At 35.9% G+C, this 27,153-nt stretch overlaps 1 long non-coding RNA gene across 1 annotated transcript; it reads left to right on the top strand.

Annotated features, from left to right (window-relative positions):
• Positions 1–1,903: 1,903 nt before the first annotated feature.
• On the top strand, positions 1,904–27,153 carry LOC145260419 (uncharacterized). Its single transcript, XR_013864291.1, has 2 exons — positions 1,904–2,265; positions 26,871–27,153. It is a non-coding gene; the product is annotated as an uncharacterized LOC145260419 (long non-coding RNA).

Genomic DNA, 27,153 nt, shown 5'->3' with positions numbered 1-27,153 from the left:
AAAGAAAATAGTTTATTTTGACATAACAGAAACATTTCTATGAAAGTATATTAAAATGAAAAAATAAGATTATATATAGATTTCTGTGAATCGTTCTGTTTATTATAATTGATTATTTTTAAAAAAAAATACAGTTACTTAATTATAAATGGTTGGCCATACGTATACTTAACAGCTGCCATCATACTTATTATAGTTAAATTCAAATGTTGATGTATCTTTTTTTTTACATCGTTCCTTTCTGTGCTAGGTTAAAGTTATTTTAAACCCCACTCTTCCCATGTTAAATAATAATTTTGAAATGATAACGTTAATGTTTCTGCGTCCCAATTGTTCTTTTTTTTCGCGTTTAAATTATCCAAACTAACAATTGTTAATACTGCCTGCTTTTTTTTACATCGTTCATTTCTGTATTACGTATAAGTTATTTTAAATCCCATTCATTCCCATGTTAAATAATAATTTCGAAATGCTGTTAATATTTATATGCGCAGGTAATGCGCGCATGTGCAACCGGATGTCGTAACCCGGAAAGTGGGTTACATACATCGTTACAAGATAATTTGAGTTTTAGTAACCGTGTCACGCTGAACGCATGATTTCCGAAAGGATTAAACACTAGTGCCTGTAGGCATTAATACATTAGAGTTGTAATAATTAATCCAGCCCATTTACGAAACTCGGTAATCTAAGCTCGCATGCATATATCATGATGTTATTGATAAGATTACTATGGCCGGATGTTACGACATTTAGAAATGTAAATGTCAGAATTTCAACGATATTTCTCGGCGTCGATGTTTTCTACGAGGCGTATCCCTTTCTAATTAAATAAGATACAAAATAAAACATTAGTATATGAAAGTATCAAAAAATATTACTGTCATATATATATATATATATATATATATATCAGTGTGTATGTGTGTGTGTGATATGATATGATATAATATTAATTTCAGCTCTCATATGTTCCGAAACGACTGAGTATATCTCTTGAAATTTCACAAAAATTTATATGTTTTGCAGTATTTAGTTTTGTAAACAAATTTATGCGATATGTATTAAAAATCGGAAAAAATCCGTTCTTTAAAATAGATTTTGTTTCTTGTATATAAGAAAAATATATTAATTTTTACATGGAAATAGTTTAAGTTATAACAGCAGGATGGATACTAATAATTTCAGCAAATCATCTCTATCATGTTTACTATTATCTGGAGATGTAGCATAATGGTTGAGCATTCGACTACAGATCGAATGATTCTCTGTTTAAGGCCAGACCTACCTCACCATTTTATTTTTTTCTCATTAATAAGTTTAATTTACGATGAAAGATGAAGTACCATATATAATTACCGCAAATCATATCTTCGTTTGCATATTTTTAAACAAAACATTAATCAGAAGTGGCATTTCAAGGGTAGTCATCGTCAAGCCGAAATAAAACCTGACGGTATATGGTACTCAAACACAAAAAGAAATCCCTAAACAACATTATTTTTAATAGTTTATGTGTAAGTTTATCCACCGCGCAAATTATTCCTCGTAATACATGAGAAGCAATCGAGGAATTATCCCATAATACTACATACTCAATTCATATTACTTTAAATATGATTTTAACGTATTGTACGATTGGGCATCATCGGGCTACCACCTTGTATATATATATATATATATATATATATATATATATATATATATATATATATATATATATATATATATATATATATATCCGTGTGTGTCGATGTCTGTATGCATAATTATATCGATACATACTTATATTGATAAATAAAATGTTTTACTTAATAACCATAATTTCAGTGAAGTTTAAATGATATAAATGCGTGGTTATATTGATTGAAATATCTGTTTATGTGACAATAAATAACTTTATTATTGTCACGTACGTCATTATATCCTACTTTTTGTCACGTGTTTTATTGTGTCCAATTATTTATCTATTTTGGTTGTCGTAAAATATATAAAAACGTCTCAGGCATACATGACGCATAGGGAATTATTTGTTTGGCAATTTTCGATAAAAAGGTGGTCTAATCTAAGCCGGAAGTAAAATAAATATATATATATATATATATATATATATATATATAAATGGGTGTACACGATCGGCGCTATAATAATAATAATAGCTGAAGCAGATATACAATACTTCTGATACTGAAATGAACAACATGAAGGCGTGCGTCATATTTTTATGCATCATGTTAGTCTTAAGCGATGCTTTTTTATTCAAAGGTAAGTACATTTAGAGTATATATACAATTATCTTATTTATTTTAGTATATTATATATATATATATATATATATATATTTATATAAATATGAATATATATACATATATATTAGTATATTATTTTACTTATTGTTCATAAATATCTATATCTGTACCTACATCTATCTATTTATTTATCTGTCTACATATATATATATTTATATATATATGAATATATATATGTATATATATATATATATATATATATATATATATATATATATACAGTGATGATCATATTTATTGGCACGGTAAAATAAAAGTTAAATTTTGTCTAATAAATTCTAAAAAAAGGGATTAAATTAAAGAAAATAACAAAGTATATTATGTATTTTTAACTGGCCTTTCCGATGCAGCAATCGGATTTTAGAAAAAATAAATAACAAAGGAACAACAAACATAATTGCAAAAAACCCTTGTTCAAAATTATTGGCACGATTTATTTAATAATCAATTGTATAGCCTTTGGCCTTGATTACCTTCCTCAGTCGCTTTTCATAGTTTACAACCAAGTTGTTGCACTCTTCAGTAGTAATTTTAGCCCACTCTTCCTGACAATAATCATTGAATTGAATAAGATTCTTAGGCTTCCTTTGCATTACCCTCAATTTTAATGTTCTCCATAAATTTTAAATTGGATTAAGGTCTGGGCTTTGTGATGGCCACTCCAAAACATTAATATGATTGTCCTCAAGCCATTTCTTAGTCAGTTTAGCCGAATGCTTTGGGTCATTATCTTGCATGAACCACCAACGACGACCAGGTGAGAGCTCTTTAGCAGAGTCTTTCAGGTTTTCATCCAATATTTTAACATAATCTTCCTTTTTTATGCTACCTGTGACCTTAACAAGTCGCCCTGGTCCAGATGCAGCAAAGGATCCCCAAAACATCAAACTGCCTCCACCGTGCTTCACTGTGGGTATGGTGTTCTTAGGCAGGAAAGCTTCGCCAGATTTTCTGTAAATATAAGACACTTTATTATGGCCAAATAACTCTATTTTCGTTTCGTCAGTCCATAGAACACGTTTCCAGAATGCAACATCTTTATCAATATGACGTTTTGCAAAGGCTAGCCTTGCTTTCAGGTGCATAGGCTTCAATAAGGGAGTCTTTCTCGGACGACATGCTTTTAAACCAGCTCTCTTCAAAACTCTACCAACTGTATGTCGAGATACATTCACTCCAGAGGTGCTCTCTTCATCAACAATCTCCCCAACAGAGATCCTTGGGTTTTGTTTTACTTGTCGAACAATTTTCCGTTCATCTCTTGGGGAAAGAATCCTTTTTCTCCCTCTACCTTCTAAACTCATAACGTGGCCTTGCGATTTGAACTTGTTTATTATGGCTCTAACAGTGGATTTTGGAAGGTTTAGCTTCTTTGAAATCTTATCATAGCCCTCCCCATTTGTATGGCATGCTACAACAAGCTTCCTGACGTCTTCGCTGTGTTCCGTAGTTTTAACCATGGCGATTGAAAATTATAATTTAGTCACTTATAATAGTTTAAATAAATCGCTATCTAAAAATTATCTGAAAAAAATTATTCACTGAATTAGCGTTAAACAAGCATAATATGGCTATAAAAAAGTTCAGAAAGCACGTAAACCGGAAATTGATTGATATTATACTGATACTAAAAGGAAAACAATGCCGTGCCAATAATTTTGAACAAGGGTTTTTTGCAATTATGTTTGTTGTTCCTTTGTTATTTATTTTTTCTAAAATCCGATTGCTGCATCGGAAAGGCCAGTTAAAAATACATAATATACTTTGTTATTTTCTTTAATTTTATCCCTTTTTTAGAATTTATTAGACAAAATTTAACTTTTATTTTACCGTGCCAATAAATATGATCATCACTGTATATATATATTCAACAAACATTAATAAGTGCAACGGAGACAATTTGCTTGATTTTTTTTTTATTCCTCGATTTTCCGTAAAATCTTGTTTATCAAAGTCAAATATATTCATAAAAAGTTCCATAATTGTTGCTGTCATAAACGCTTTCTATTTGTTCAGGAATCATCTTAAGGTGTTTAAGTAAACGTGCGACGGATTGAAAATGAGAATTAAAAGTAGCAACTTAAATATACTGTAAGCGGTGATAAGTTAAAATACATATAGTTGCTGAAAAGTCGATTAAAAATATAGGTCGATAAAAAATTCGATTATTAATATCAGCAGATTCGTGGACGCTGTTAATTAAGCCCGTAGAATACAACTACGCAAGCCATTTTAGAACGTTACTGCTTTTCGCGAATGCAATATATTTTATAGTAGGTTAAAGTGGTCTATTATATGACACTTCAAGAATTTTTAATTTTTTAATATTATTCTCATGTTGTATAATTTCTATGTTGTCTACGAGGATTTTCTTAGATTAGATCGGGACAGTCATATGCTTTTATCAAATGTTTATATATAGCACTAGTATTATTTACATCCATGGTTATTCGCCGGGACAGCGTTGTCATTGTGTGTCCAATGTATATATTATTTTCGAAGTTACATTCTCCCATACAGCGTTTTTAATGTACACTACATTTGTTTATGTCAACATTTGAATAGTCGATGAGGAGTTGATTCTAACCACAAGGTGTTTTGTTCTAAACTAATTGTAGTAGATAATAAATTTAATTTTAAATTTACTGTCAAAAGTGATCCACGTATGATATTTGTAATTGCATTTCTTCGATTCTGCAGTTCGGTGTCATTTGATTTTGATAGAATATATTAATGGAGTTTGCATTGTAGTGTTGTCTAATGCTTTTATTTGGAGTTTAAGGGATTGTAAGCATTCGTTTTATTTCTTCACCAATAAGTGTAATTGGGAAAATGGTTATTGATGCGTACTTGTTTATGTTCCTTATATCAATTACTAATGCATTTTTTTTGGAGGAAATTTTAGCGCGATTTAATATTTTTTTTTATTATGGCTATTTTCTTCATTTGTGGGCAATCATTTTAAAAATTCAGAAGGCTGGAAGTTATGCTCGTTCGGTTATTTTATATACAGAGTTGTTAAAGTATTATTGGGCGTATCAATAAGGACATCAAAAATGAACTGTTATTCATATTGTTCTACTTTGCTGTACATTTAAGGATTGATTTCTTTTGAGAAAAGTACTGTAGTTGGTATATATGTTCATTTTCTAAAGCTAAAATAAGAATGTCGGCCATGTAGCGTACACATAAGAGGAGTTTTATATTATTTATAAATATTTTGTTCTCTGAATAACCCATGTAAAATTCACTTAGGGTCGGTCCAAGGACGGATTCTATTGCCACACCGTCTATTTGAGTATATATGTAAAGGTTGGGGACATAGAAAGGTAGTGCAGATTAATAGTATTTTTAATAAGCTTTTATTAATTTGTAGTGAAGGAAGTGACGGATAAATGTTGTTGATATATATATATATATATATATATATATATATATATATATATATATATATATATTGTTTCTACTACAAGTACATTTGTGAATAATCTTCTACATTGGAAGAAGCAATGATTTTGTTTCTGGTTGTATTGTAATATTTGCCTTAGTTACTGTGTGGACTCTACACTATATTTGCTAGGAATTTACGGGCTAATAAACACGATAGATGGGAGTAAAATGTGGGATATTATTGGTCGGAGTGGGAAATCAGCTTTATGTAACTTGACTGCGCGATATAGGTAACAAGGTGTATAGGCTCCATGGTTTTAGGGAGTTGATAATAAGCAATTTGTGCATTATTAGCTGTAATTAGTTTATTGGCTTGTGTTTTGTAGGATTTTTACTATTTTTTTTTAAATTTCGTATTATCATTAATAATATTTTAAAGTTTTGCATTATAATCGGATTTAAGAATGACAAAGATGTTAAATTTATCAGCTATTGTTACAAGTATGTTAGGGTGGTTACGTAGATCTTTGGCAGCATTTTTTAATCAGTATTTAGTATTGAATTGTGTTTTTCTTTATCAAATCGAGGTTTTATGGCCTCCGCTTTTAGAATACGCAGGGTGAGTAGTATTTTTTAAATTTTTTTCTAGGTTAGAAATGCGTTCATAGAGTAGTTCTATTTCGGCTGTTATATTTTGATGGTAAAATCGTGATGTGAGGTGGCACCTAGGTCTTATATTAAAGAACACTTTTGTGGGTCTGTACCGTCTTAATCAGAAATATTAATATAAAATTGTGTTCATTAGGTAATATGATAGATCGATGGTATAGAGAGTTCTTTTTGTTTTTATTTTTTTTTGGTGGTCCGTCGATGTGAGTTCTTATAATTAGAAGTGTTGTAAGTAAGTCATTGTTGGACTTCAGTGTATTGTTCATTGGTAAGTTGGTAACGCAAGATAAATACGATTGTGTGTGTATTTGCGTATATATATATGTATATATATATAATATATATATATATAAATATATATATGTGTGTGTACGTGTATGTGTGTGTGTGCGTGTACTCCGGCATTTGAAAAACGATTGCTAAGAGATATCGCGCATATATTTACCAACTAACTTTTCTTTCTCCAACTTTGCATGGCATTACTATGCTTCTAGGATCGAAATTTAAAGGTTATAAGGAATTTTGAATCATGAAAACGATGTTATATTTTGTATTTAATATTTTTATTGCCACTTTTATATTTCAAGCGGACATAACGCCTTCGTCACAAAAAAGTATCGAAATGAAAACAAAAACAAAAGGCCGTGGAAAAACTGGCAAATTTTAGTGTGAACAGCGTTCATTCCTGGCAATCATGTTCGAAAAAGTTCACGTGAATTATTTTAGCCGTTTGTTTAAGAAGATTGTATTATTTATTTGTTTTTTTGTTTTTAATTTTTTTTTAAATGTTGCAACGTAATAGTGTTAAATTCAGACGGCAAAAATGAGACGCAGAATTGAAATGAAATTGTTAAACGGAAACAATAAGGTAATACATAGTTAAGCTTAAACCAGGCTTCGGTTAAAACAAATCCAAATTGCCTCCTTCGTTGAAGATTGTATTTACAAATATCCGTGGGCTTAGAACTAATTTAGTTGATGTTGAACCATATCTCCTAACAAATACCCCGGACATCTTAGCGCTAAGTGAAACTAACATACACTCCTCCATCCCCTCTAACCACTTTAATATGCCCGGATATCTCAAACTCTGCGGTAAGGACTCTGACAGAACGATGCACGGACTTGGAGTTTACATCTGTAATACACTTCCCTTGACTAGAGAAAAAACAGAATCGGATGACCAAGCCTTTATGTGCTTTAGACTAAACTTGCCACACAACATTAGCTACTTTTACTTTCTCTACCCCTCTCCTCGACCCAAGACTGCACCATAATAAACAAAGTCTCTGAAAGCATATAAACAACACTCTCCCTCGACACTAGCGCACAAGTAGATTTATTTGGTGACTTAATGTCCACCACAAAAACTGGCTTGGATTCTCTACTTAGACATGCAGCGGGCAGCACAACTTATAGTTTCTCTATATCTCACTCCCTATCACAAATTGTTACGTTTCCAACCCGTTTTCCTGACCAGTACGAACAGTATGCATCACTTCTAGATCTATTTTTGATCAGAGTTCCCGATGATTGTATACCTAATCCCGACAGCCCACTGGGAAACGCTGATCATTCAGTGATAATTGTTGAAATCGTCCTAAACACTAGAGACAAAACTGAAGAGTTAGTAATCAAAAATACAAGATATTATAACAAAGCTGACAGGGAATCCATCAGATATCTTATCACAGAGTCCCCATGGGGAAATATTTTCTCTTCCTGCTGAACAGTACACAAACGAGACAACCGAATGGTTCAAACCTGCCATCGAAGCACATGACCCCATACGGACATTTTATAGCAAGCGCCACTCTCCCCAATGGTTTACTTCAACTTGCTCTACTGCCATTGCTCAAAGGCAGCATGCATACCGTAGACTTAACCGTAATAAGTCCAGTTCAAACAGAGAGAAGTAATGTTAAGAAATAAATAGCGACAGCTTAGAGAGAATTTACCGAAACCACTTAAAAACGTATTGAAGCATAAAAACTAGGAACTTGTGAATTCTGGAAAATCAACAATTCCTCCACTAACCAAAAAATAACGAGATTGTTTGCTAAGCAACCGACAAGGCTAATATGCATTCCAGTCGGTTTGCCTCCAACTCCACATTGGGCCCCTCCAAATTTCTGAATTTCCTATGCAGACATACGCCTCGCAAGACGATCTGTAAATCACCCCTGGTCAAATTCATGCTATCATAAATAACCTTGACACTTCAAACGCATGTGAGCGATCTCATCCCAGCTGTGCTATTAAACAGATGTTCAGTCGAAGTAGCTCCAGTTCTCTCCAAACTCTACAAAAATGCCTTAATGAAGCTTGCTTTCCGGTCTGTTGGAAAACTGCTGAATCCTGGTGAAAGAACTGACCCATTAAATTATCGCCCTATTAGCCTCCTCCCACTTTTTGCCAAAATATTTGAGACCTTAATTAACCATGCTCTAATTCATCACCTTACAAACATCCTAACTGTAATCTCTTAACGTATATACCATTCACTGGACAAAGCGGGCGAGGGCAGAGCAGTAGCTCTAGATATATCTAAGGCTTTTGAATAGGTATGATATGAGGGTCTCCTCACAAAAATTAGATCATACGGTATCACTGGTAGAATACTTAACATAATTAAATCCTTCTTGGATAAGAGAAAAATCCAGGTTGTCCTCGACGGTCGTACATCGAAACAATATGATATATATGCGGGAGTTCACCGGGGATCTATCCTTGGACCTCTGCTGTTCCTGATATTCATAAATGACCTCCCCGACAAAATTGTCTGTGAGATGTGTATATATGCTGATGACACCACACTCTATAACAGGCACGACAGGAAAACAAATATCTAAAGAAATGGCAGAAACACTAGAGGATGGCCTACGATATGTAGTTGAATGGGGACAAAAATGGATGGTAACGTTCAATGCCGCCAAGACTAAACAAGTTTTATTCAATAGTTCCAAGAAACCTTCTCTACCACCTATAGGAATGGACAACGACTCTTTATCTAAGCGTACATCTTTCAAACTCCTTGGCCTAACGTTAATAGGAAACATCAGTTGGAACAATTATATTGAAGGCATCGCCAGGGCCGCTGCAAGGAAGGTGGGATTTCACTACCGTGCTCGAAAACTAGTAACACTCGAAAGTATCTTGTACCTCTATAAGGCCACCATTCGCCCATGTATGGAGTACTGCTGTCATATTTGGGCTGGTGCATCTGCTACTAGTCTCTCGCTCCTTGACAAGGTTCAAAAGAGACTCGCCAATCTGAAAGGCCCTGAACTGGCATCTAAGCTTCAGCGTCTGTCCCATCGACGAAACGTTGCATCCTTCTGCCAGTTCTAAAAGTATTTTAATGGTGAATGCTCTGATGAACTGCAAGCACTTCTGCCCCATCGACCTGAACAACCTCGACAAACCCGATAGACTTCTAAATCCCACCTCCACACTGTAGATCCCTAGATGTAAAAGATCTTTCTACTCCAGTAGTTTCTACCCAGAACCGCTAGACTTTGGAAGTCCATTCCAGGTCCCTGCTTCCCCAACTGTACTGCCGTGCAGAAGTGAAAGTGCAACGTGAACCAACATCTTTCTGCCCAAATCCCTACATATTACTCCAGTAGTTGTTGCCCTGATAGTAGCCCCCTATACCAAAGTGGAAATGTGCCTTGTTTGGGGTGAATATGTAATTAAAAAAAAAGTATTAATAACAAATGTGACAGTTTCACTTAATAATAATAATAATAATAATAATAATAATAATAATAATAATAATAATAATACTCCCAAAGATGGCCGAGTTAGAGGCAATGTCTGCTTTTTAATTGGAAGTAATTTCTGCCCTCCCCTCTACAGAGAAGGAACTCAGGATAGGGACGGAAATAAATAAATAAATTGATAAATAAATAATAATATAAATATAAATATAAATATAAATAATAATAATAATAATAATAATAATAATAATAATAATAATAATAATAAACTAATTAAGTAATTAAATAAGAATAAAAACAGTAACGTTCCCGAATGAAAATTATCTCAGTGCCGAAAAATTCTCATACATATTCCGAGGAAAATACCAGAGCTAGTATTTAAATGTATGTGCTCTTGGCTCAAAATTCACTCTGAGTGTATTGATAATAATAACAATATTTATAAAATAATAAAATAATAATAATAATAATAATAATAATAATAATAACAATAATAATAATAATATTAATAATAAAAAAAAAAATAATAATAATAATAATAATAATTAGCGATTACATAAAAAATATGTGCATAAAGGTACAAATATATATGCATACACAATAAACCCCGTTATATACGCATACACACCTATAGGTAGTCACATACAACGACCATACATATATAATATATGCATTCCCCATGCACACATATTATATATAAATGATTATATGCATAAACAGATATGTACGCATGCACGCACACACACGCATACATACCGTACACATGCATATGCATACACAGACATGTTCAGATCCATGTATTCATATTTACACCCACACGAATATATATCCATATGCGCGCAAGTACACGCACACCATATATGCATACAATCGCATACATATAAACATTATATTATGTATATGTATAAATATACATATACATACATATAAAATATATATTACATATAAATACACATACACATAAATATCCATATACATACACATACAAATATATAAGCATAAATAAAAATGAGAGAGCATGTACGGCAGTACAAAGATGTGCACATCAACATAATTATGCATTACATGGACGGAAATGTGCATATATACATCCACACATAAATATATCATAGAAACATTCATATATGTATTGCACACATATGCATATATATATATATATATATATATATATATTTATATATATATATATATATATATATATAGTAATTTATAAAATATATATGGCGATTAAGCTACACTGAATATTCTGCGTTTCATCCAACATTAGGATTCTTCAGGCTTATGCGCGAATTCTGTGGTTGCTTCTTGTTTTTATATATGTTGAGGATTAATAGTTGGCCAATCAGCTTTCTAGTATCCACCGTGCCCCTTCCTATCAGCCAAGGTGTATGCATTTTATGAAACAAAGGATCTGTTTTAGAACTAGGTTAGTGGTTTTAGGTAGATGTTCTCCTTTTTTATACATATAAATATACCTATGTATACCCACATACATGCATATATATATATATATATATATATACATATATGTGTGTGGTCGTTTATGTATATTAATGTTTATTTAATTTATTTATTTGTTTGTTTTCTATTGTTATTTTTATTTTTAAAGCTATTTTGTATCGCTATCCTAGAAAAAGTTTTATTTTATGAACACAGTTGTTTGCTATTTCCCGCCTAGAGTTTAATTGATTTTGAGGTTCTTTAAAGTACAGGATAGAAAATTTTTCATGGAGACATAATTTACATGGGCCATCTAAATGTCTGCATTTGCCCAGTCCAAAATAAATGTCTAACAAAAAGCATAGTTTATCAAGCAACAATATTTGCGAAAGAAAACCCGAATAACAAAAAAATATTACATAGGCATGACTTCCTTAGATTTCAAAACCCGATACTATGACCCCAAAAGCACATTATAAATAAAAAAAAACACCGTATAAAAACAACACTAGCGAATAAGCCTGAAGAATCCTATAGTTGGATGAAACGCAGAATATTCAGTGTAGCTTAATCGCCATATATATTTTATAAATTACTAACTAGCTTGAACACTTTTTAAGTAAATACTTAAAGTTGACGCATAAATCTATACTTTCGTATATTAGATTTATGTGAATAAATGAAGTAGTTATATATATATATATATATATATATATATATATATATATATATATATATATATGCGTGTGTGTATGTATATATATTAATTATGATATATATATAAACTAAAAATAATTTTAAAAAAATCAGTATTTATACATGCCTAAAATCCACAAAAAAGCTGTTCCGCTTAGCTTATACCTGTTATGTCTAGGGCGGGGTCTTCCCAGCTTTTAAAGATTATAAAACCGGTTCAGGCTCTATACACAAACATTGTATTAGTAACTCATGTAGAGTAGTTGATTACTTACACGAATTGAAACCCGGTGTTGACAACCACTTAATGTGTTCTTTCAACGTATCTGGTTAATTTACTAATGCCCGCTACAAGAGACTAGAGATATTTGTGCTGATTCCCTTTACAACAGGGATTTTACCCCCCAACCCCCACCCATCCCTAGAGATATATTTGTTGAACTCCTATTAATCTGTACTAAAGCTGTAGAATTCAGCTTTGATAATATCATGGATAGTCAGATTGATGGGGTTCAGATGGGAAGTCCCCTGGACCCGGACTTAGCCGACATTTCTGTGGGATATTATGAGTCTGCACTATTTAACAGTATATCGAAACCATCGATATACTTTATATACGTCTACGACACCTTTGCAGCTTTTGCAGCAGAAAATGATGAATTATCTTTCTTCTATAAACAAAATTCCCTCCATAAATCATTAACATTTACTATCGAGGATGGGTATGACGGTTGCTTGCCCTTTCTTGATGTTTAAATTGAACGTGGTAAGAACTCTTTTCTTACGACTATTTATCGTAATCCGACATTTACCGGCCTCTACACGAATTGGCTCTCATTCCCCCTCAGTTCAAGAAAAATAGGGCTCATACAGGCATTAGTGTATAGAGCCCTTAGAATCTGTTCTTCTAGTAAACTGGATTGTGAATTAAAGAAGATTAAAGATATGTTTATTCACCGTGATTATCCGGAAATATTGGTTAATAATTTTATTTATAATAAAGTTAAAGCTGACAATTCTCCTACAGTTGTTGGTTCCACCCAGTGTCTGATTTTTAATTTAATTTTATCATAACTATTGGTAACATTATATTTAATGTTTAATTTTAATGTTTACTTTAAATTTGCCGTTATTTTTATTTTATTTATTTAATTTTAGTTTTGTTCATATCATTTTTTCTATTCAATTTTACATCTAATTTATTTTCAGCTTTATTACTACTGAAACCTGAAACATTTTTAGTCAGTTCCGTACCTTGAAACAGTGTGTAACGAAGTGGATCAGAAGGATTACTGCAGAAAGCATTGCCATGTGGAAATTTGTATTTACTGGAAAATTCTATGAAGAAAATATGCATAAAAATTTTGTAGGAGGTAACTGATTTAATATGTAAGAAAAAAGAGAATGATGATGTCGCGTATGATGCGAGAAATGTCTTCTGAGAATAAGCAATTACAAATAATATATATTCATTCACAAGGTTTAAAAGAGATTGCAAATCGTATACTTTTTCAATGTCGTCATAGAATAGAAACGAGAAGGGTGTCCTTTGCACTTTGTTGATCTATGATGTAAGGTATTTTCATGTGGTTAATACCCAAGTAACTATGGTGACAGTAAGTGTGATATCAAATCAGCTTGAATGATATTTGAAAAAACATCCATGAAGCGTTCGGACTTAATTAGACATCCGTTATTGTTGGGACTACATAGTCTCTTAATCTTCGAAGCTATTGATATTGAATAAGGGTTGAGAGAGAATAACCTGAAAATAAATCTCCTCACTTCAGAGGGTGAAGATATAACACGAAATCGTGTATATTATTATTATTATTATTATTATTATTATTATTATTATTATTATTATTATTATTTACTCACTAGGCGTAGTAACAAACTATCATCTAAGATTGCTCTTTGAGAAAAAACGTTTGGTGTTCTCTTGAGTATGAGTGACAACAAGTCTTCCCAGAGCACCAGTACTCTCGACCTTTCAAAAAACTTTTTAAAAGAAGTTGCGTTCTTGCAACAGCTGCTTACTCTTGAATTATTGGTGGCGACGACCATTGGCCTTCACGGAGTTGGGTGGTAATAAGCATCCCTAAGGCTCCAGTCCCCTATCTCATCCAGCGGAAGTCTGGTTAGTGTTTTCTATATTCGGTCTTTAAATCATCCTTGATCCTTATTATTTGGAGTAGTACCCGCTTATGATGACATTAAAAAAAAAGAGAAAACACGGTATCTTATAGTTATGCAGTTCTGTTTTTTTTATTACTTTTTGTATTGCTCCTATTTTTTTTTTTTTTTTTTTTTGCATCTGTAGTCGTTTATGTATCCTGTTTGTGTGTAGTATATGTATGGCGTGTTTTCTCTACATTCCAGGGTTTTCCTTAGTATTTCTGCAGTTTTCAATTTTACGATTTGTTATATCTCTTCTGTAATCCCTTCGACTCCAATCTTTCTCATTCTATTTTTTTTTTTTTGCTATCGTACATAGTGTTCTAATATTAGCCATGTAATCTTTACTTTCTTTATTTTCCAATTTGCTTTGATCTTTCTGGCCAGTTCCGTATATTGACTCCGCGATTTATTTCTTGATCTGCATTCTGTGGTCTGTCAGGAAGGGCAAAATCTTCAATCCGGCAAGACTTTTCCTTCTTGTGGACTATTATTATTATTTTTTTTTTTTTTATTACATTTTCACCCCAAACAAGGCAAATTGCCACTTTGGTGTAGGGGGCTACTATCAGGGGCAACAACTACTGGGGTACTATGTAGGGATTTGGGCAGCAAGGTGTCGGTTCACGTTACACTTGAACTTCTGCACGTCAGTACTGTTGGGGAAGCAGGGACCTGGAATGGAATTCCAGAGTCTTGCGGTTCTGGGGAAGAAACTATTGGAGTAAAAAGATCTTTTACATCTAGGGACCTCTACAGTGTGGGGTGGGATCTAGTAGCCTGTCGGGTTTGTCGAGGGTGCTCGCGTCGTGGGGGCACAAGTGATTGCAGTTCATCAGAGCATTCACCACTAAAATACTTGTAGAACAGGCAGAGGGATGCAACATTTCGTCGATGGGACAGAGGCTGAAGCTTAGATGCCAGTTCAGGGCCTATCAGATTTGCGACTCTCTTTTGAACCTTGTCAAGGAGCGAGAGACTAGTAGCAGATGCACCAGCCCAGATGTGGCAGCAATACTCCATACATGGGCGAATGGTGGCCTTATAGAGGTACAGAATACTTTCGGGTGTTAGTAGTTTTCTAGCACGGTAGAGAGAGCCTACCTTTCTTGCAGCGGCCCTGGCAATGCCTTCAATGTAATTGTTCCAACTCATGTTTCCTGTGAACGTTAGGCCAAGGAGTTTGAAAGATGGACTCTCAGATAAAGGGTCGTTGGCCATTGCTATTGGTGGTAGAGAGGGTTTCTTGTAATTATTGAATGAAACTAGTTTAGTCTTGGCAGCATTGAACGCGACCAACCACTTTTGTCCCCATTCCACTACAGATTGGAGGTCTTCCTCTAGTGTTTCTGCCATTTCTTTAGAAATGTGTTCATTCGTCTTCCTGTCGTGTCTGCCATAGAGCGTAGTGTCATCAGCATATATACCCATCTCAGAGGCAATGTTGTCGGGGAGGTCATTTATGAATATCAGGAACAATAGAGGTCCAAGGATAGAACCCTGGGGCATTCCCGCATTTATATCATATTGTTTAGATGAGCGACCGTCGAGGACTACCTGGATTTTTCTCTTATCTAAGAAGGATTTAATTATGTTAAGTATTCTACCAGTGATACCGTATGATCTGATTTTACTGAGGAGACCCTCATGCCATACCCTGTCAAAAGCCTTAGATATATCTAGAGCTACCGCTCTGCCTTCCCCCGTTTTGTCCAATGATTGGTATATACGTTCAGAGATCACGGTGAGGATGTCTGCTGTGGAACGGGCTTGTCTAAATCCATATTGTTTGTCAGTCAGTAGTTTTGCATCTGTAAGATGATGGACTAGAGCATGGTTAATTATGGTCTCAAATATTTTGGCAAAAAGTGGGAGGAGGCTAATGGGGCGATAATTTGATGGGTCTGTCCTTTCGCCAGAATTCTTGAATACTGGTACAACAGAAGCAGATTTCTAACAGCCCGGAAAGCAAGCTTCATTAAGACATTTGTTGTAGAGTTTGGAGAGAACTGGAGCTACTTCGGCTGAGCACTTTTTTAATAGCACAGCTGGGATAAGATCGGGTCCACATGCTTTTGAGGTGTCAAGGTTTTTTATGATAGCATGCACCTGAGCAGGGGTGGTTTTCAGATCGTCTAGTGTGGCGTCTGTCCGCATAGGAAAGTCAGGTAGGGGGTGGTTTGAAGGGTCCAGTGTGGAGTTTGAGGCAAACCGACTGGCAAGCATGTTAGCCTTGTCGGTTGCTGAGGAGACAACCTCGTGATTGTTGACATCCAATCTTCTTGTTTGTATGGGTTTATTCGATATTGTGACTTTCATTTTCCAGGACTGCTGCCGGTTTCTGTTTGTACAATTACTGTATGTGTTCAAGATACAATTGCTTACATAATTGCAATTGTGCTGCCTTTCCCATATGACCGTGTCTGTTTTTTTTTAATATTTTAAGGCTTGTTTTCTGCATTCACTTATTATGTGGTTTATTGCTTTGCTTCTTTATCCGAAGAGGCTGCATTTGCTGTGTTCTTATGTCTTGTCGACCCTTGCTTGGATGAGGTTTATTCTAAATGCGTTATCTTGAGAATCTGTCATTAGTTAATAAGTTTTCCTGTTAAGTTTGGATTTTTGTAGTAATTTCCAAGTGGTTTCGGTGTTCTTCTGTTTTGCCATCCTTATGTATCGTCTATGCGGCTGTTCCGCTTGTATTTTTTCTTCATCTGCTTTTGTATATTTTTGTTTCTTCCGTCTCTTACTGAAATAATTATTCTTTCGGTGTTCTGCATTTTGTTTTTCTAATCCTTATTTTGAGTTACTTAAACAGTTTTTACACAGGCCAGCAGTCTTTCCATTTTTACATATAGTAGGCCAGTATCACCCCTCATCTATAGTGAATTGGGTATCTTATTGAATGTCCTAGTCCTCTGATGTAGATTCCTTAGTTCTACTTTGTTCCAGCTTATGAACGGCGCAGAGTATCTTATTAGTGACACTGCGCATGCGTTTATTTCTTGAATCAAGTTTTGACTATTTATATCAGTTCGAGGAGTGTTCTTGTTCTTCTACGGTATATCTTTTCTTTTTTCTCTTTTATTTCTGCTGCTTTAGTGTCGCTAGATTCCAGCTTTCAAAGTAGTTGTAGCTATCCTGTTCATCCAATGGCCTCATTTATGTTTGATTGGACGGTACTATATCTTTTCTTGTTTTTGTTTTTTTCGTTTTCCTACCCTCATGGTAAGCAGTGTTTCATTTTCCATAGCGACTTTCATAATGGATTAAGATTCTGGCCGTGTTTATAAGTGCTTGTAATTTGCTTAATCTGTTTTAGTTCATCCATGTACATTAGGTAGTTCATTCTGACTCATGTGTTAGTGCCCTTTTTATAAGGTTTGCCATTTTCTTATGATGTTGTTCAGGGGCATGATAACTATAATAGAACAGTACATATGATGATTAATGATTCTCCCTCTTTGTATTTTGATTTCTGTTACGTATTATCCATTTGATGCGAATTCAAGTATTTATGTTCCCATTGCATTTTCTATAAGACTGTTTATATTATCTGGTATTTTAGAAATTATCAGACATTCTATTATCCATGCACGGAGGCATTTATTTATATGCTTCTATATAGTATATCCATGCAATAGGCAGGGTGTTTTTTCTACTTTTGACCTCCTTCAGAACCCTTTGGTCTGTGTAAAATTGCTCGTGTGTTCCTCTTTTTCTCTTTTTGGAATTGTTTCTGTTCCCCCTGGGAGTAGTCAGCAGTTGTGAAAGGAACTGATAAATTTGATCTCTCAGTTATACAGTAAGTATTTTTCCATTATTGTTAAACAGGTTATAGGTCTGGAATTGCTGGAAATGGCAACTGTTTCTGTGTTCTTTGCACCAGTGTAGTTCTATTTTTGGTTATCCATTCTGGAACATGAATGATTTTTTTCAATTGATAAACTAGCCTTTCATGTAATTTTGTGTTGACAATGTATGACGAGCCATGAATAATGCACAGATCACACTGCGCCTGCGTGATGTTACATGAAATCCGGTTTGTACTAATTTGCATAAGTTTGCGACCTCGTGGATATAAAAGACGTCGGATTTTTTTTTTGTGTATGTGGGCAGTATTGTTTTCATTTGCTTCGGTCGGTTAGATAGAGTTTGTGTTGTTCGTTTCAGAAAAAGGGTGAAGAAGAGAAATACTCATCATCGTGTGCATCTGCTGATATCAACCATATCATAGAAATATACTCAGCCGAGCAATGTCAGTTGCAAAAAACGAATGGGTTGCAGCAGCTGTCGACAATTGTTGTACAGGGGGAGGTATACCGCCTTACTAGGATCGGATTTGAGTTTATCCGATCCCAATCCATTATGCAGGAAATTTTGGAGGATGTTTTGTCCTAAGATGTAACTGTTCAAGAAGTAACATCGGCATATATAGATGGTTTATACATCAACAGCATAGGGGCGCCTGCAGAACGAGTAAGCAACATTTTCCTCGGGTGGTAATGGAAAGCAAGGAAGAATAGCGGCTTGAAGATGGCGCACGAGTGCTTGGATTGAACGTCTGGGGAAGCGTAGACTCTACGATGGAAGCATGGTAGTATAATTCCAGATGTTCCAGAGATTGTGACACGTCGAGCCAGTTTCTCTCTGTGCAGGAAACTGATCGGGCATCTGCCAGTGTGTAGGTGGCTATGAACAGCAACATGAATCATAAATCGACGAGCACACGCCGTAACCCAAGGATGGGACAACACCACAGAGTATGTTCCACTTCAACAAATGCTCCGGGAAAAAATCAGGGTGAATCTGAGCGATCCCTCACATGGTCTATGGTTTGTAAACAGACAAAACGCAAATGTATGATAGACGAAACTCCTCTGGTGACCGGCGCGCTCCTGGAACGTGATACTATTGTTTTCGAAGGTGAATGTCGGCTGCGATCCACATACGGCGTGCAGCATATTAACTTGGCTGAACATGATGGAGCGTTGAAGAGCATCAACCTTGCATTACACTGGAAGTGCACATTTATATACTTAAAAACAGAAATGGTTAGTGGCACGCTCACTGGAAGAACTAGAGTACGCACATAGGCTACCAGCGAAATGCTAATCCGACGAAGATTGGACGATAAAATCACTGGTGGAAGAGTATGGATTTTCAATAGACGGTGCTCTGGTCCCATCGAGTAAGAACATGGAAGACTCCATGACACTTGTTCAACAAAAGTGGCTCAATAGGATGAACTCCGTGAATGAACCTATACCTTTGACCATTGCTGCAAAGAGTAACCCAATGTCTAGTAGTCTTGCACTTCATAAGAGTAGTGGACATCCAGGCACCTGACTCACACCACATTTCGTTCGGTGAGTTTGGCCAACAATTACCTAAGCTGACGTGAGGTCAGCTATCGTAGAATGCGAGGAATGTCGGCCGATTGATCCGTCCCAATGTAATTGGACACCAGGTAAATTGGCGGTACAAACTAATTGGCTAACTTTGGGGATGCATATAACACACTTTAACTTTGGGGATGCATATAACACTTTAACGGCAAAAACTTTCTGGCGCTCACCGATTTGCGGTCCAGCGCGTTTTACCATTTAACGCATGTTGTCGCAGCAGGACTCCTGACACATCATACAGCATCTTGAGTCGCAATTTTTTAGCGTGGTCCACCGCAGGAACTGGCAACTGACAACGACACTGCATTTACAAGTAAGGAATTCAATGAGTTTTCCGCTGGTTGGTGTGTACGCCTGCGATTTCCGTGTGCATACGTGCTAGCAGGCAATGGCATTGCAGAAGGATATTAAGCGGATTGCAGCCAGAAAGAGATGCACTCTCCAGGAAGCAGTGCATTTGGGACAATGGCACGCCCAAGGACTATAGGGGAAGTCGGGGTAAGTTGAGCATAGGGGTAAGTTGAGCCACCCCCTTTTAACCATAATTGACTAAGCCAATCGAAGTTTGTATGCAATCTATAAACAACTGATCACGTGACTTTAACCTCCACCATTTAGTTTTGCTGAACCAATATCGGAGGTTGATGCGGTAAAAGAAAATCACATTTCGTGCCAAAAAAGTAAAATAAAGCGTTACAGAGGTGAGTTCATGTTTCTTGTGTGTAGTAATAGTTTGATTAGATATAATATGTGGTAGTTGTTTGTTCAATTACTTGCCTTCATACCTGTAAAAGATGTTTACATTCACCACACATGAGATGCATCCATTTGAACATACAATTCAATGAGGTCAGACTGGGGTAAGTTGAGCCAATGCTAATGGGGTAAGTTGTGCCACTGGCTCAACTTGCCCCATATGTCTTTTCACACGTTTTCAAGAAACAGATGAATGTGCAAACACATCAGTAGGCCTGTTATAGAGTGAATTCAAAATGCATGTTGTATAAGTTACATGCTCTACTTGTATAAGAATTAGATCTATGGGTTACCTGGTAAATGTTTAAGATGTGTAAGCCGTGCTTGGAGAGGAATTTGCACGCTGTACAGGCGCTTTGTTATTCTAATACTACTAATTATTTTTATTATTACTATTATCATTATTATTTTTAACATTATTAATATTGTCATTGTAGAATCAAGAATGCACTTACCCCCCCTCTCCACCATTATGGACTAGCCTACAATTAGTCAGGCATGGGGGGTTATTCCATTTGGAGGCTCCTGGCTAAACATGCCAGGAGAGGCAGGTGCCTCTCTACAAATGCCAGCTGTTCTGGCATTCATTGTTCAATGTTCCAGACTTATGCCAGGAACTCCACTGAATCAACTAGTTCACTCTAGTAATATTCTACATCACTATCGGATTTATTGTGTTAACTTCATTTTTCTTTTTTGTGTGTTTCACAGAAAAAAAGCCCACCAGACATGCGCCACTACGTGCGAAAGACAAATCGTGGACAAACTCCTACATACGTTATGGAACGGGCTGCTGCCGCTGTTACTGGAGGTCAGAGTGTGAGGAGTGCTGCAGAAGACTTTAACATTGATCGAATGACACTGAAGCGGTACATGGACAAACAAGACAGTCAACCAGCAGGGACGGCTTACACACATGTTTCCTTATGGCAATTGGTTTTTAGTCCTGAAATGGAAAGGGATTTGGCTGGCCACGTGAAACAATTGTCAGACATGTTTCATGGTTTGTCATTGAGAAGATGTCGCACACTGGCATATGAGTTTGCTAAAAAAAACTCTCAATCTGCCACCAAGTTGGGATCGTGAGAAAAAAGCAGGATATGATTGGTGGTTAGGCTTCAAGAAGCGCCAGAACCTGGCAATTAGAATCACAGAAGCAACATCCACCCAGTTGTTGATAAATTTTTCAACAACTTGAGTCAGATAATAGACAAGTACAAGTTCTCACCAAGTGACATTTACAACACTGATGAGACTGGGTGCACCACCGTTCAAAACCCTGGAGCCGTTGTCACAGAAAAAGGAACGAAACAAGTTGGCTCAATCACCTCCGCTGAATGTGGGGAATTGGTAACGGTGGTGTACACTGTGAGTGCAATTGGATCAGTCGTGCCTCCTCTGTTCATCTTTCCCAGAGTCCACTACAGAGATCACTTCATCAGAGGTGGATCAACACAGTGCATAGGGAAGGCAACACGAAGTGGCTGGATGAATGAAGAGGTGTTTGTGGAATATTTAAATCACATCATCAAGCACACCAGTGCTCACCAGGAAAGAAAATCCTCTTAATCCTCGACAACCATGACACACACATTTCTTTGAATGTTGCGAACACAGCAAGATCTCATTGCGTTGTCTTACTGATCATTCCACCACACACTTCCCATCGTCTCCAGCCGCTCGACCGGTCAGTGTATGCACCCTTCAAAACAGCATACAACAGAGCCATGGATGGGTGGCTACGGTCCAATCCAGGGAAAACAGTAACAATATATGAAATCCCAGCTCTAGTGAACCAAGCCCAGATGATTGCCATGGCACCATTGAACATTGCTGCTGGATTCCAAGCCTCGGGCATTCATCCATTTAACCGGGACATCTTTAGTTAAATTGACTTTTCTCCTTCTCTCCCAACTGACCGTGAGCAAAATGTGGCAGCAGAAAGCCTTGAGGCAAATTCTACTGTGGAAGATGCAGGACCATCAGGTGAGGTTCCTGGAGCAGTCTTGCCCATGCACAGTGATGATGTCCGACCACAAAAACAGCAAGAATATGATCTTATGCAACCATCCGCATCTGGGTCTTGTGTTTCATCTAGCTCACATGATGTCATGCATCGTCCATACATTTCACCATCTGTAATTCAGCCATTTCCGAAAGCAGCACCAAGAAAGGCAAGAAGAGGTGGTCACAAAAAGGACAGCTCAAAGATTTTGACTGACAGCCCTGAACGACAGAAGCTGATAGCCCTTTCTGAAAATAGAAAGAGGATCCTATTAACAAAAACAAAACAGTGTTTGTTCAATGCTGGTGGGAAAAATCATGTCCCCCGAGATCTAAAACCCCATGTTCAAGTGACACTGATGATTCAGATTTTGAATTTGATGATGTGTCATCAGATAGTGATGGTGACATTGATCTGGATAGCCCAATAATCGAAGGTGACTTTGTGGTTGTTAAATGTGCTGGCAAATCACGAACCGTGAACTATATTGCCCGGGTTGACACTCTTAACAGGGAGGACTTTGAGTTTGAAGGTGTTTTCCTTCAAAAAGTTGCTGGGAAGGTAGGAACGGACAAGCCTGTGTTTGTTCCAAACCCAAAGGACGAAGCGGGTTTCAATGTAGATGATGTTGTTTACAAGCTGCCACAGCCAAATAGTGTTGGCAGTTCTGTCCGTTGTTCTAGCCAGCTCGTTTTCAGCTGTGACTTGTCACAGTGGCAACTTCATTAACTTACTTTCAGATATATGTTTCAAAGTTTGTACTGGTTCATTCGCTGTAATTAACATTTCTACTTCATTATTATAATTTGTTTTATAACCACAGCAACAATTTTGGGCTTGTTCTTTCTTTATTTGCCACACATTTTTTGCGTGGCACAACTTACCCCTGTGTGGCACAACTTACCCCAGAGGTTGGATCAACTTGCCCCATGGTCGGGGCAAGTTGAGCCATTTGATATGCATTTTTGTAAAGCACATGGTCGGTTTAGGTGTACTACCAGAAAACTGCAACTTGTTTCAAAATGTTCCCAAATAAAAGAATTTTATAATAATACACTCATCTTTGCAAATTAATTAGTCGTTTGGGTTCTGAAGAGCCAAAATGGAAAATTGGCTCAACTTACCCCGACTTCCCCTACATTATCGTTGAGTGCACCTACCAACGGGATCAATTAGAGTGAAGAACATCGATCCAGTGCCCACGTTACCAGCCTCCGTACAAGCCTTATGGAATCTGGGTGCCCCTGTATGGATAAAACTACTATGTAATCGATGCACATACAAGTCCCAAGAAAGAAACTGTAACGAAAGTGATCAGTCCGCAAGCCATTGGTGCTGATGGTGTCCCGCGCCATGTGAAGGATACACTAGACCGGACATATACCATCCTCTCTGGTAATGTAGATGATAAAATTTCAGATAACACTGCATGTATTACTCTGCCTGGCCGACAACACACTCTATATGGAGAATCCTCGTAACACCGACCAAATGCCATTTAATCTGGCAGAGCAGATAAGACTTCAGATTATATTGAGTGTATTACAATACCTGGCCTACAGAAAACACAGAATAGAGAGACCCCAGAATCACCTCTGCGGCGGAGAATACGCAGAAGATTACCAGCACGACCTTGAACATGTGGTGGGGGAGGAGGGTAGATAATGTATGACGAGCCAAACGCATTCACGTTTAATGCACAAATTACACTGCGCCTGCGTGATGGAAAAGGAAATCCGGTTTGTACTCATTTGCATTATGTTGTGCCCCTGCGGATATAAAATACGTCGTTTTTTGGTTTGGGCAGTATTTTTGCATTTGCTTCGATCAGTGAGGGATATTTCGTATTGTTCGTTTCAGAAAGAGGGTGGAGAAGGGAAATGCTCAACATTGCGTATCGAGATCAAGGAGACAGTTACAATAGAAAATAAGAACTGTGCATGTATTCTGTAATGAATGCGTATTTTGTAGACTTGGCAATTTCCTTGCTGATTTAATTTTCTAGTTCTACTACAATTGGAATGACTCATTTTTCCTGGAGTTTAACTATTCTGTTTTTTCTTTATGATCATTTCCTTTTTTTCATATCTGGCTTCAATAGCGTTTAGAATATAGAAGGAATGGGTGAGAGCCTTCAACCAAACAAAATAATGAATTGAGCAGACATATTTAAGAAATCCCTTAAATGGGGAAACTAATACACATGATCTTCAGGCAGAAGACGTTCATATAGAAACTTCCAGAGATAACAAATGGATATAACATAACTATATTCATCCCAATTTTCCAAGTGTGTAATGCATTTTTTCTTAAGGTTCAATTATTAATTTATTTTCATCTTCATATAAATTAAAGCTTTCTGGGCAGTTGCATATGTAAGGTGGGCTTGTCCGTTCTCAATATGTCCATATGTAACTTGTTCGAACGGTAAAATCTACGGCCTATATAGGCTTATCCCTTTTGGTAACCATTATAATATCCTTTTTGTTTTCTTGCTTGCATTGCTATACCTTTTTGTATATTTATTTGCCAAAGGATTCTGTGACATCATTTTCAAATACAATTTCCGGTTCGTGCTTGTAGAATTTAGCTTTTTCTTTACGATGCAGTTTCTGCATACTTTCTATTGTACTGCCTTCTTCTATCCTTAAGTTTCTATATCTTTTATATTCTTATTTGAGCTAGTTTAATGCATTCGATTGTTATGATCTTTATTGTTTCGTACACTTGTCTACAAAGTCTGCATTTACTGTATTTTGTTACGTGTTGATCCTTAATAGTAGGTGGTTATTAGCTATACTATTTATCTCTCTAGGTTACCTTTTTGCAGTCATGTCTATATGTTTTCGTTTAATTCTCTTCTTTTACCGCGTTTATAATTCTTCCATTTAACTGTTTCTCTTAGCATTTTCACCTCAGCTATACCCCCTTTTCTTCTGTTGTTTGTTTATTCAATGTATTTTATGCAGTTATTATTCTTTCGCTCTCCTGTATTATGCTAATTTTCTCTGATATTTTACACAGTATTTTGTACGAAACAGTCGTATTTTACCCTATTTTCTTTTCACATAGAGTAAGACAGCATCAGTCTTTAGGTATAATGCATTGTTCATAGCGATTAGTAATTATGTTTCATGTCTATATTTGGTCTATCCTGAAACGGTCCAGAGTAACTGAATAATGATGCTGCTTATCGGTGTATGCGTTTTATTAGATCCCTTCAATATGTTAGTTTCAAGGCATGCTGTTGTACTTCTGAATTTTTTTATTTTAAATTTCTCTTTTATTTAAGTTTGTTTGTTTCTATCTGCTCCGGTAACTCCCAATTATTTGTGGCTGTCTTGTTTACACAGTACACTCGCCTCCGTTTCGGTAGTAATTCCATGCTTCTCGTTGCTGTAAGTGTTCCTCTTCTCATACTCCGAATGCGTATTTGTCCTTATCGAATCCCATTCAGATACCCCGGGTGAAATTATTGCTTCTGCTTATTAGCGTTTCCAGATTTTGCAACCAGTTTCTAAATCATCCATAGTTCGTTTATTAATCTTTGATAGTCAACTTTTATTCGGCTTCCACATTCTTATACATGCAACTGGAAACCGCTTATGAATTTCATATGCCTATGGATCTTCCTCCTTTAGCTAAACCCAAATATGCTAAGCCCCGTTTCACACACACACACACACACACACACACACACACACACACACACACACACACACACACACACACACACACTGCAGGGCTGTAGAAATAGATTCCTGGGGAAAATATTGCCCAACTTCTACACGACAGCAAGGATATCTATGTAACTATGTATAAAGTTGCAACTAAACAAATGGTGCCACATAAAGATGCGTCACTGATTGTATTCTTGGACTGATATTGTTGTAAGCAGTTCTTTGCAGTAGCAATTTCATAGAAGCAAATCTGTATAGCCTTTAATGCATTTGATATGCCATTATACATTTTCATACATATACCGGATTCTAAACTATATTTAATGATGAGCTTATCTTATACTGTAGCGTATATTTTGTGTTCTATTTGCATGTAAAAATACCTGAGAAAAATCTTCAATTTTGTATTACGCAAACAGTTTATTACAAATATACACATCTTTTGGAGCTGAATTTGGGCTTATCGAAATGTTTGACTATCTACGTAACCGGTTTATACTTCTGAGTTCCAGTGTGTCCTATTGATCTTCATATTGGCGTTTATTCACCGAAAATACTATTGACCAGCATTATATCACTCCGCATATCCCATGATTTTACTTTTCTTTTTATTGCAGATCGATGTAAAAAATGGACAAAAAATCGCTGCTGTAAAACGTCTGGAAGTAAGAACGGTTTCTGCTGTTTGAAATATATATGTAAAATTACTGTGATCGTAAAAGGATTCAACGGATATAACTCGCCTGGAATTCCTTCTGTTTAAGAATTGATATGAGGCAGTACAATTAACATGATGTAAACACTATTGAAAACGCACTGTGGATAATACAATATAACAGCAACATCACCGATACTGGATTTTCAGTTTTTGACGATTATAAAAATAATTCTTGCATTTTC

This window comes from Euprymna scolopes, chromosome 3 (assembly GCF_053919585.1).
Source record: "Euprymna scolopes isolate OS-2025 chromosome 3, ASM5391958v1, whole genome shotgun sequence".
Taxonomy (NCBI): domain Eukaryota; kingdom Metazoa; phylum Mollusca; class Cephalopoda; order Sepiida; family Sepiolidae; genus Euprymna; species Euprymna scolopes.
This window is presented reverse-complemented; position numbering and strand designations above follow the sequence as displayed.